Here is a 7,281-nt window from a genome sequence, read left to right as displayed (position 1 = left end):
GGGGAGCTGGGGAGAGATAGCAAGGGGAGAGATGCCAGATGTGGGTGATGGGGAGGAAGGCAGCAAATCACACTGCCACATGTGTAACTATGCAACAATCTTGCATGTTTTTCACAGGTACCCCAAAACCTAAAATGCAATAAAATAAATATATGGCAAAAATATTTATTATTAAAATGTTTATTTCTCCAACGTTAATAAAAACAATTATGCAAATGGCATTATAATGTTAGACTCATTATTTCTTTAACAACAATCCTTAATTTCAGAAGGTTTAAATTTATTTACTATAAAATAAGTGAGATCAGGTGGTAAAACTACCCTGTCTCTAATTTCTCAACTCGCTCCTTTTCCCACTTCTAAGTTGTGTAAGGTGAATCATGATTTTTATATTACTAAGAATTATAATATTTTGTACTCTTTTGCATAGTTACCTAAGTCTTAACTATATATCAAATAAATGCAATATTCAATCCAGATTTTTACACATCTTTTTTTTTAATTTTTAAATTTTTTGTGTTCTTCTTTAATTGGCCATTTTATTTGTTTTGCTGTAAGAAAGGCATATGGTTATTGCATTTTTTTATATTCTGTGTCTAACAATACAGATGTTCCTTAATTTATGATGCAATTACATCCAGATAAACCCATCATAACTTGAAAATATTGTAAGTCAAAAATACATTTAATACACCTAACCTAGTGAACACCATGACTTAGTCTAAGCTAGCTTTAAGGTGTTTGGAATATTTACTTTAGCCAAATCATCTAACCCAAAGCCTATTTTATAATAAAGTATTGAATATGTACTTTATTGAATACTATACTGAAAGTGAATAACAGAAATGTTGTATAGGTACTTGAAGTACGGTTTCTCCTGAAGGCGTTGTTGCTTTTATACCATTGTAAAGCCAAGCAATTGTAAATCAAACCATTGTAAATTGGGGACTGCTGAGGTTTGGATATTTTCCCCCTCCAAAGCTCATGTTGAAATCTGACCCCAAATGTTGGAGGTGGGTCCTAATGGGAGATGTTTTTTTTTCATGGAGTCAGATGCCTCATGTTCGTGCCACTCTCGCAGTAATGAGTGAGTTCTCATCCTCTTAATTATCCCAAGAGCTGGTGGTTTAAAATAGTCTAGCACCTCCCTCTTTCTTACTTCTGTTCTTGCCAAGTGACCTCCACACTTCAGTGCCCCTTTGCCTGCCACTAAGAGTGGAAGCACCCTGAGGATCTCACCAGAAGCCAACCAGATTCCATCACCCTGCTTCTTGAGCAGTCTACTGAGCCATGAGCCAAATAAACCTCTTTTTATTTATAAGTTACCCAGCCTCAGATATTCCTTGATAGCAACACAAATGGAGTAAGAAAGAAACCATCTGTACTATAAGCTCTATCCAGGTCGCCAGTACTATGCTGAAATTTATCCATCATTTCTTGGCATTAAGTATTACTGTCAAGAAGAAGAAGTTCAGACGACTCGTTCCTCATGTATGTGGCTCACTTTTTCTGCTAGGGTATCAGAAATATAATTTTTTATCTCTACCAATTGGTAATTTTATTAGGACATGCCCCAGTGTTGATCAATCAGAATTTTATTTTCTAACTATGAATTTACATCTTTCTTTCTTTCGGGAAATTTTCCTATATTATGCCTTTAAATATGTTTTGTTCTGCACATTGAATTTACTAATAAGGACACCATTTATCTTTATATTTTCTACTGTCTACATTTATTCTCTCCTATTTGCTTAATCTTTTCATCTTTTTTCTGTGCATTCTTTTGTGATGATCCCAGATCTCTGTTCTATGACAAAAAACAAAAATCAATTTTCAGCCATTTTATATGTTTATCTCTTGCTCTTTGTAATTTATTATTTGTCCTATGGTGTCTGCTCTAATAGTTGAAAAATGTATTATCATCTTCTATTCTGACTTTCTGTTTCTCATCATGCCCCCGCCCCAACCCCTCCGCTTTTCACATTGGCGTTGGATGAGTCTCTCCCAGAACCACCTCTGATCATGATCAGGATCATCACTCACATTTTTACCCACTGGCTCAAAAAGACTTTGAGGATACTCTGACTCTTCCACTATCTCTCTGAGACCTTAGAAAGTTGACGCCATCAGAGTTCTAGTATCCTCATGTTTGTTTTTAATGATTTCAAAGGAGCAACTTTCATAACAATGATGATGGCTTTCCCCCTAGGGAAGGAGCAGCCAGCCATTGCCCCCATTGAACATGTGCTCAGTGGCTGGAAGGCAAGAACTCCCCTGGAGCAGGAAATTTTTACCCTCCTCCATAAGAACAAGCAGTCAGTGACAGACCCTTTACTGACTCCCATGGAAAAGGCCTGTCTCCAAGCCATGAACCTGGAAGAGGCAAAGATGCACCGAGCAGAGCTTCAGAGGGCCCGGGCTCGGTAGTCCTACTATGAGGCCAAGGCTCAAAGAGAGAAGAAAATCAAAAATAAAAAGTATCACAAAGTTGTAAAGAAAAGAAAGGCCAAGAAAGCCTTAAAAGACTTTGAGCAGCTGCAGAAGGTTAATCCGACTGCAGCATTGGAAGAACTGGAAAAAATTGAAAATGCCAGAATGATAGAATGAGCCTTAAGCACCAATCCAGTGGGAAATGGGCCAAGTCAAAGGCAATTATGGTCAAATATGACCTGGAGGCTCGCCAAGCTATGCAGGAACAGTTGACCAAGAACAAAGAACTGACAGAGAAACTCCAGGTAGCCTTTGAGAGTGAAGAAGAGGAGGGAGGCACAAAAGTAGAAGAACTCTTTGTTCCTGAGGTAGTGAATGAAGTGCAGAAGAATGTGGATGGACTGAATCCCTGGATGCTCAGGAGCTACACCAGTGACACCAAAGAGGTTGCAACCCAGGAGAACCCTGAGCAACTGCCAGAGCCTGCAGCCCATGAGGTCTCTGGAAGTGAGAGAGAAGAAAGACCAGCAGCAGAGGAAGCAATTTTGTTGAGAGGATTTGAGGAAAGGAGATCCCTTAGAAAAAGTTCTGAGCTTAACCAAGATGCTGAGCCAGCAGGCAGTCAAAAAACAAAAGATTCTAGCAGCCAGGAGGTGCTGTCTGAATTGAGGGCACTAACTCAGAAACTGAAGAAAAACCATCAGTCCAGGAAGCAAAAAAGCAAGTTCAGAGGGGACAGTTCCCCAGGTCCAGAGAGATGAAGCTGCCCCAGAAGAAGAGGAGTCCCTGTTGCCAGAGAGGCCAGAGAGAGTACAGACTCTGGAAGAGCTGGGAAAAGAAGATTGTTTTCAAAATAAGGGGCTTCCCAGACCTGTGTTAGAAGGGCAGCAGTCAGAGAGGACCCCAAATAATTGGCCTGATGCCCCTAAGGAGAAGAAGAAGGAGCAAATGATCGACCTACAGAACCTCCTCACCACACAGTCTCCTTCCATGAGGTCTTTGGCAGTTCCCACAACAATAGAGGAGCTGGAAGATGAAGAGGAGAGAGACCAAAGGCAGATGATAAAGGAAGCTTTTGCTGGGGATGATGTCATCAGAGATTTCTTGAAAGAGAAGGAAGCCGTAGAGGCGAGTAAGCCAAAAGACATGGACCTGATACTACCTGGCTGGGGTGAGTGGGGTGGTGTGGGCCTAAAGCCCAGTGCCAAGAAAAGACGCCAGTTTCTCATTAAAGCCCCAGAGGGTCCTCCAAGAAAAGATAAGAATTTGCTAAATGTGATTATCAATGAGAAGCGCAACAACCATGCAGCGGCTCATCAGGTACGAGTGCTTCCATATCCATTTATCCACCATCAGCAATTTGAAAGGATCATCCAGACTCCCATAGGATCCACGTGGAACACTCAGAGGGCTTTTCAGAAGCTGACTACTCTCAAGGTCATTACCAAGCCCGGCCATATCATTAAGCCCATAAAAGCAGAGGATGTGGGCTACCAGTCTTCCTCAAGATCAGACCTGTCTGTCATACAGAGGAATCCAAAACAAATCACCACAAATCACAAAAAACAGCTGAAGGAAAACTCTGTAGATTGAGTAGCTGGAGGAGTGACAGCCTGGAGCCTCGAATCCACTTCCTTTGGTCCAGTTTTACTCTGCTACAGGGTGGATTCCAAAACTGGTTCAGCACATTGCATGTAGTTCAGCCACATTTAAAAAAAAAAAAAGAAAATGGATGACCGTTAGTTAACTAGTACTTTAGAATTTATCAGACATTTTTAGAACAGAAAAATTTGGTACATTTAAATTCTAAACAATACAGTGGATGACCCTTTTGAATATACCTAATGATTTCCTTAAAAAAGAAATTTTAAACAAACTTGTTTGGTCATCTTCACAAAGCATACAGGCCAGAGGTGAGACTGACTGATGCTTTATAGGTGTGTGTAGGTAGGACAGTAGAGGCCAACGTGCTGCCAGCAGTCCTTACCATACTAGGTACTGGTGAAAATTGTTTTTGTTTAGTGCTGTCAGCACATTTGTGTGGGTCTCATTATCCCTTAACAACACTGAATTACAGCCTGGAAGTCAGCTTTAAGTCATTCAAGAGAACTTGAGGTTGTTTTTCTGACAGTGATTATGTGATATACAGATACATCCACAGAGTGTCTTACCAGCATAATGCATTGTAAGAGCAAAGTGGCATTTTGAAAGAGGACTGGGCAAGGAGTTAGCATATCTGGGCCTACCTTCAGCTTCATCATTCACAAGCTTCTGACCTTTTGATACTAAAGCGGCTCCTTTACCTTTCTGAGTCTGATGTTTCATCTGTAATCTGGAGTTGTTAATTCCAGTCCCTACTACCTTTTAGAGTTGGAATCAGATGGAAAGTTGGTGAAACTACTTTGAAAATTGAGTTACTTTAATTAAAGGTAGCATTACATAGTAAATGTCTTCTATAATCCTATGTTTATTAATGCATTACAACTGAATGTAGATTCTTAATTACTAGGCCAGTAGCTAGGAATTGGTATAAATTTAATGCAACTTCTATCCTGAAAAACTAGCATGGAAAAGTGAATACATATGTGGGCAGACATGGCTATAAAGACCTAAAACTTTTGCATTTTCTGCCTATATAATCAATCCTTTCTAGTACAGCGAATTGACCCCCTCCATAGCCTGATTCATCTTTGCGCTAAGGGGCAAATGAAAGGGTATATTATTCCTTTGCAGTCTCTTCTCAGTCATTCACCAATCTGGCCAGCTTATCTACTCCCAATTAGGTTGTTGATCTATCTGCAGGCCATCTGTCATCAGATCAAAAAGTAGCAAAACAGAAGGTCAGTCACAGGATGTTCTGATGCACCATTGTAACTTTGTGTTAGAGATGATCCCATTTAGAAAAAGACTGGTAGAAATTGGAGTGAAAGGAACCCTATAGATTTTCTAGCCCAGTTCTCTCTTATTTTCAGCTTTACAGACAAGAATAATTTAGATCTAAATAATTTGGCAGACTCCTTCAGTGTCACAAAGCTGTTTAATGAAAGAATCAAAAGTATAACCTGGATATTCTGACTCCTGGCCCAGTGCTTTTTCTGACTTTGTAGCCACATTATGAAGTAGGATTCATACTCAGCCTACTTATCTACACAGAGAAAATATGGGACCATAGATAAATAAATTGAAACGCCCAGAGCAAAAGGAGAGGATGTAGTAAAGAAAAAGTTTTCCGGAATTCCATAAGATATATTTTAAGCTTACATCTTCTAAATGATTTTCATATATCACAGATAAATCGTTGGAAGATATAATTTGCATGTATGTTCTTTATCAATGTTCCTAATGTATAACATGTATTCTGTTTTTTCTGAATGACAGCATGAAAAGTGTCAAAGTGGTATGTCTGCTAGTATCTGCCTGCAGAACTTCAGGATGACTTAATTTCTCTCAAATATCATTTTTGAGTGGTCCAAGCCTGCTGTGTTTTGAACCCACAGCAGTGGAGATTTGTATTCTTATTTACAGTTGTGTACTATAAAGGATGTGTTACATAGGCTTTGTGTAATAATTATTTGTAAATATGATTTAGATTTGTATTTAGACATGATTTACATCTAAGAGATACAAAGTCTGTGTCTAAATTTGATTTAAATAAGTGATTTTTCATTCCCTTGGATTCTTTCCAGCATGGTGCCTTTTGTATGCCTCACATGGTCATCTTGTTCTCCCACTAATATTCCCAAGCTCCATATGCCAATAAAAGAAGAAAGAAAAATAAAAAATAAAAAAAAAACAATGATGATGATGATAATGACCATGACGATAGATGATACATACTGAGCCTTGCTATCTGCTAAGAACTGTTTCAGCTAATTTTTAATAATTGCCTCATTTAATCTGTGTAACAGCTTCATAAAGACGGTGCTTCTACTATTCTTATCCTCATTTTGTCAATGAGGCACAATGAGAAAATGAAGGCATGGAGTAATTAAGGAAATCACCCTGAATCAGACAGCAATTTAAAAGCAGTTGCTTCACTGCAAATGTTTTCCAATAATTTTTTGAATTGGTGTGTCTTTAGGATTACAAAAAAAAAAAAAAAAGTCATCTGCCTAACAGAAAGATGCTCCCCAACCTACTACTGTGTTTTGAATTATTTTAATAGCATAAAAACACCATTCACTGTACAGTCCTGATTCAAGCCGACGCCCACCTGACTGTCATAGTCTCTAACTGGTCTCCTGTGTCCAGCCACACTACCTACCAATCCATTCTGTTTGCATTTGCCCATGTGGTTTCTTCAGAACACAGACATAAGCCCACTATCCTACAATCCTTCAAGGGTCTCATGGATGTTAGGATGGGTCCCTAAATCTTTCATGTGATTCTTAAGATTATCTATAAAGATGGTCTTTACCTCCCCTTTCTGGATTCATCTCCTGCTGTTCCCCTTTCTGATTTTTTTTATTGCAGATCCTTGGGCTCTATTCATTTAAAGTAATATCTGTATAAATGTATGAGTTGCAAGTGCAATTTTGTTACACACATAGGTTACACAGTGATGAAGTCAAGGCTTTGAGGATATCCATATCGAATGTACATTGTACCCACTGCTCTTTGGCTTCTTATATCTTTGGTCTCCCTCTAAAATCCCAGTTTCTGCTCCTCTGCATTCAGTAAATGTTACACATTTTACCTGTCTCAACTTTACCATCTTTTTTTTTCTGATTTTTTAAATTGTACTTTAGGTTCTGGAGTACATGTACAGATCATGCAAAATTGTTGCCTAGGTACATTCATGGCCAAGGTGGTTTGCTGCCTCCATCCTCCCAACACCTATACCTCACATTT

At 38.9% G+C, this 7,281-nt stretch overlaps 1 pseudogene across 1 annotated transcript; it reads left to right on the top strand.

Annotated features, from left to right (window-relative positions):
* The first annotated feature begins 2,191 nt into the window (after window positions 1-2,191).
* LOC116547146 lies at window positions 2,192-6,212 on the top strand (annotated as a pseudogene). The gene has a single exon (XR_004266953.1). The product of XR_004266953.1 is annotated as a U3 small nucleolar RNA-associated protein 14 homolog C-like (transcript).
* The last annotated feature ends 1,069 nt before the right edge of the window (window positions 6,213-7,281 follow it).

The sequence above is a fragment of the Sapajus apella genome, unplaced genomic scaffold, assembly GCF_009761245.1.
Source record: "Sapajus apella isolate SASKATOON/1434 unplaced genomic scaffold, GSC_monkey_1.0 scaffold2202, whole genome shotgun sequence".
Classification (NCBI taxonomy): Eukaryota; Metazoa; Chordata; class Mammalia; order Primates; family Cebidae; genus Sapajus; species Sapajus apella.
This window is presented reverse-complemented; position numbering and strand designations above follow the sequence as displayed.